We start from the raw sequence: 5,822 nt of genomic DNA, 5'->3' as shown, positions 1-5,822 counted from the left end.
AGCTGTTTCCTAATGCTTTCAGTCTTTATGCTAAACAAAAGTGGTATTGATCTTCTCATCTAACTCTCAGAAAGAAATTGAATAAAAATATACTGTTTCTTTAAGAGGTACGACAGACAGGAGATTAATGAAATTCATTCAACACATAAAATGTTGGTAATTGTGTAAAAAAGTGATAAAACGATCAACACAAAGGTAGCGCTGAGTTACAGTTTGTTTTTGTGCAACACAAGTGTTACATTTGCTACAGTGTCTAATCAATTTTGATAACGGAGTAATCACTTTTAAGAGGGTTTACATCTTATAATACATACACAAATAATCGTTTATATCACAGAAAAGTAGCTTTACAAAAAGGGAAACATACTATTTTTTTGTAAAATTGTGTGTTGTTATGAAATGCGACTGGCTTGCATTGAACTTCAATAAAAGCTTTTTTTTAACAGTCTTGTGAGTATCCTACTGTACTTTTAAAGCAATGCAGTGCTATTGTTGCCCTGTGAAGAAAAGGGAGTGGTTTTATCATTTAATTCAAAACACATGTCAACTCCTCCCATTAGATTCTTGAGGTTTGCTGCCACTGACTCAAAGATATTTGATTGTCTAGATTTACCCTGTTGTTTTAGCATAGGTAATCTGCCAAAAAATGTGGCCTAAACTTTACTGTAGAATATATTTAATATAGGGTACAGATGTCAAAAAAAGGTGTAAGGACAGGAATAATACCCCTGACATGCCCCAAGTTACCTGTTTTGTACTACTACTATCTGTTAAAATTAGAAATCAGTTTTAAAATACTTAATACTTTTTAAAATACTTGTTACTGATCTCCAGATTTTAATATCTCACAAAGGGTTATGCAGGTGTGTTGTGGAAGAAAACAGATGATAGCCTTCTTGCAGCAAGCTGTGGCGACAGCCCTGATGTCCTGCTGCAATGATATTTTTACAGCATTTCCCTCTTTTTCCGTGCTGAAACATGACAGGCCTTGTGGGATGTGAGGAACCTGATCTCCAACAAAAACTTCCTTCAAGAATCCACCCAAATCCCTTATTTCTGCGGTCCCATGACTGTTAGTTATGAGCATGGAACATTAGCTCTAAATCACTAGCTATTTTCACCTCAAAAACCTGAAGCAAAAGCGTAAAATCGGTGCCGTTTCTGATCTGTGAGCCAGGGAAATATGGCTGATATAAAATCCAGGCTAACGCTAAGCTGAATGCTTATACTATATCCTTCTATCTGACTTGCGCCATTTCTCTGCTCTTTTGTGGTGAGTAGACCTCCAACAGATCAATCTTAACTATTCCCACATGCGGAGCCATGAATCACCGACACTGTGGCTAAACTGTTGGAGGGCTAATTTGCAGGGCAGAGTATTATAGATGTCACCACATCCAGCCACAAACAGACACAGAGAAAGCAAAGAGACAATGGGAGAAAGAAAGAAACATGACAGAAATAGTAAAAAAGAGAAGGAAGGGATAGAAGACTGACAAAATATTATTTACTATTATTACTATTATTTAAATATTATTTATTATGATACTTCTTCCCTCACTCATTATGCATCATGGTGTATGGCTCTACAGTGAGCTAAACACAGTTCCAACAAGGTTTCAAGACAGGAGTTGGCCTTGGATGTTTTAAGTGGAAACAATGAACCTCTATCAGCAGTGTTGGAGAAAACACAGCGTATTCAATGATAGTGATTACAATGATAGTGGATGGCTATTTACGGACATGTGCTGACATCATCCTGACGTTAAAGTTTAAAAAAAAAAAACAAAGTGCTTACAGCAGGCTGAAACCTGGGCTTTCTTCTTACTGGGAGCATTTTTACCTACGATCACCTCAGGTTTTGGAACTTTGACCATATTTAACATCCGAAATCATAACAGCATAGAAATGACAGAAAATCAAAAAGAGCATATATGTCCCCTTTAAAAAAAAGGGGCTAATTCAACCCCATGGCTCCTCCAACTTCTCAACTACACTGCTATTCAGTCTCATTGGTCTAGGTGGTGACTTGCTACCTTTCCAAGTGACTATAATGTGTGTTGGATTAATGTACAATACCAGTCAAAAGTTTGGACACACTTTCTCATTCAGGGGAATGGGAAGGTGTGTCCAAATTTTTGATTGGTATTGTACATTCACCACTTTAGCTAACACTAAAGACTTTTTTAAACAATAATATGTCAGGGCTATCAACTTATTTCTGTGCCCAAGTTTTCAAAAAAGGTAAATTAAGCAGTTTTGAGAGTGGGAATGTGGAAAGTGACAATTCACAAAGCTACAACACCACAACTACAATACTATTTGCACAACTCTGCAAAAGCATTATCATTATATGTATATATATATATATATAGTTAATACCATCCTATAACTGCTAAACAGAAATGGCCCAGACACAACTACAACTTATGTTTATTAGGTTGTCACTGTGGAGATAAATGCATTGTTTTTTCATCTTACCAGTCTCAGAACCATCCAGACCTTCATATCACTTACAGCAATATGCTGCGATTCTGTTTCAGACTGTCAGGCAGCCACAATCAAACTTGAGGTTCACTTGAATAATATGGGAAACAGGGCTGGGGAACCTAGGCCTGTTTAAATTGGCAGGAATCACTTGTGAATTTTGGTTTGCTCTGTACACCGCACACTTACTTGCGAGTGTTGCAGGTCCCAGGCATGAGACCATGCAAACAGTTATTCTAATACAAAGTTTAAATTAGCAGACAAGGAAACGTCGCGGTCGCTGCATTGACACCTTGTAGCAGAATGACAAGAGAGCCTCTTGTAATAAATCATCAGCAAGAGCTGGAATACATACAATTATCATCCCTTGAAGTAGGTAGGACATTAACAAAAATATCACCACATCCTCTGTGTGCATCATACAAGGTATATTTGAGAAGTAAAAGTTGCCAGAGGTCAATGGAGGGGGATTTTTGGAGGAGCTTAATTATTGTTTTTTCTCCTTATTATAGTGGGTCAGCATCTAATCCTGGACTCCTGTAAACCTACTCCCACAGAAAACAAAAAAAATCTACACAAATGTTCATCAAGAGTTACTGTCAGGTGGAAACCTCCAAAGTGTCATCTTTGGTGACTCAGAAAAGCAGCAGTGTTTTTATCTTGCAGCTTTGAGTTTATCGAGTGGGTTTTTGAAAGGGTTTCGTTAACCTGAAGGTTGTATAATTTTGTCAAAAAATACAGCAGTGAATGAAGTTAGAACATAAAAATCTTCAACGTGAACAGAGTGAAAGAGAGCAGCTCTTTGTCAAATGAAGTGAGAAAGTATGAGAGGAGGGCATAGTGTGTTTTAGCTGTGCTGAAAAACACCAGGCTTGGCCAGCATAAACCCTGGGGCCAGATGTGCTTTCTGGAACCTCTGCCAGGTCTGACTTTCCCAGGTGGAATATTTTTCACCATCTCATATATGTATAATTCTTTCACTCCACTGGCTAAGCAACAAGCTGAAAGCTCTAACATCATAATTTACCTGTTATGTGTTTTTTTTAAAGCTATTAATTACCAGGATGTAACACCTCTCTCCCTCTCTCCACATGAACACTTAAGGGCTGATTGACTGTGAAGTGGATTGAGTAGCTGTGATGTGCGGTAATGGAGTTATGGTTTGTTGCCTAACTTGCCCCACAGGACCTTTCTGATGATTCAGTGATGTGATGTCATGCCTGCACATGACTGAACTGAGAAGTGAGGGAGCGCTAGGTGTCTGCAATTCACAAATGATCCTACTTCAACTATAATTCAAAACTGAGCACACTTGAATGGTTTTGAAAAATGTATTAAATGCCACACACTCTGAGCAATGAAGCTGTACTGATGGATGTTGAATTTTGAACTGTACCAATAGTTTTTAGAGCTGCAACTAATGATAACTTTTTTCATAATCGATTAGTTTGCCGATTATTGTCTTGGTTAGCTAATTGTTTAGTCTGTGAAATAAACAAGATAAAAGACAGTGAAGGCCACTGTAAAGTCAATTTTGTTTATTTTGTCTGACTGGCAGTCTAAAATCATCACATTTGAAAAGCTGGAACCATCAAATATTTGGCATTTTTGCTAGAAAAATGACTGCAACAATTAATAGATTATCAAAATAGTTGCCAATTACTTTTCTGTTGATCTGTTACAGCTTTAATATTTTTACTAGCTATGTTAGCACCATGGCTATAGGTATGGCAATGTCAGTCTGTTGGTCCAGCACCTTGACTGAAATATCTTAACAACTATTGAGTGGATTGCTATTAAATGTTTTACAGACATTGATGGTCCCCAGAGGATGAATCATACTGACTTTGGTGATCCTCTGACTTTTGCTCTACTGCCACCATGAGGTTGACATTTTGTGATGTTAAGGGAAATGTCTTGACAACTATTGGATGAATTGCCATTAAATTTGATACAGACATTCATTTAATTTGCGCAATACTTCAGTTTATGACCAAATACCTGCAAAATTAATGACATTCCCATCTGTACCTCATGTTTAGCTCTCAAATTTTACCATGCTAACACACTAAGATGGTGAACATGGTTAACCTTATCCAGCATGTTAGCGTGCTGGCATTAAAGGATAAATTCATAATTTTTCAGTCATAAAACAATAGTCATGTTCCCAAATCAACACAGACACGTTTTTCTTGCTGTAATCATTTCTTCTGTTCATACTGACCTTCAGAAGATCCCTTCATAATGCACTTTCAATGTAAATGATGGGGGATGAAATCCACAGTCCTCCTTCTGTGCAGAAAAAACATATTTAAAACTTTATTTGAATCTCATATAGAGCTTCAGCTGTCCAAATTAATCAAATCAAGTCAATATCATTCAAAGTTACAGCCTTTTTAGTGCCAAAGTCCCTCTTTTTGTTACTATATTTACTATACTAAACTATACCACAGCTCAACAGGGAAACACAAAGGGAGAGAATGTGAAAAGACTGTAAATGTGTCAGATATCCACTTGATATGACTAACTCAGATTGCTGAAGCCTCATATAAGTCCTCAAATTTTAAATGCATTTTTGTTCAAAACGAGGACTGTGGATTTTGTCCCCGATCACTGACATTGTAAGCGCACGCGGAGGTGATCTTTTAATGGTCAGTATGAATAGAATAATTACAGAAAGCAAAACCTACTAAAATTGTTCATATGGACACCTGGCTGTTTTAAGACAGACTTAAAAATTGTGAACCTGGATGGAGTCTAACTGATGTTGCTCATAACCAGTATTTTATTTAAAATGACACATTTCATTCCAAGAACAACTAATTACTTTCTCATGCAGAATATTATTCTTGTCAGAATGAAAATAATATTTACATGTACATATACAGAATGTATAAACTGTACTTACATTTGAGGAAAAAGACCATCCTTGAACAGAGACAGAAAGTAGTTACTGTAGTTAGTTTTGAGGTTTTTTTCCTCATTGAGGGTCTAAGGATGTTGTACAGATTGTAAAGCCCCTTGAGACAAATTTGTGACTTGTAATATTGGGCAGAAATCACAAAGTCAAGTCTTATAAAACTGACTTGATTTGCAATGGACTTATATTCCCTTTATAAATTTCATGCTTTCTCTCAGACCTCTGTCACTTTGATTCCCTGGTCAGGATGTGTAATTTCAGCATAATGACATTAGATCTGCCTGGAGAGGGGGGTGGCACAGAGAGACATTACCTAACCCGGAGCAACACACACACATACACAATTTGAGACGTTAGCTAACCGTTGACTTGACAGGCCCCCAAAGAACTCATTATATAGACAGCTGTAAAAACA

Source organism: Thunnus maccoyii, chromosome 17, assembly GCF_910596095.1.
Source record: "Thunnus maccoyii chromosome 17, fThuMac1.1, whole genome shotgun sequence".
NCBI lineage: Eukaryota > Metazoa > Chordata > Actinopteri > Scombriformes > Scombridae > Thunnus > Thunnus maccoyii.
This window is presented reverse-complemented; position numbering follows the sequence as displayed.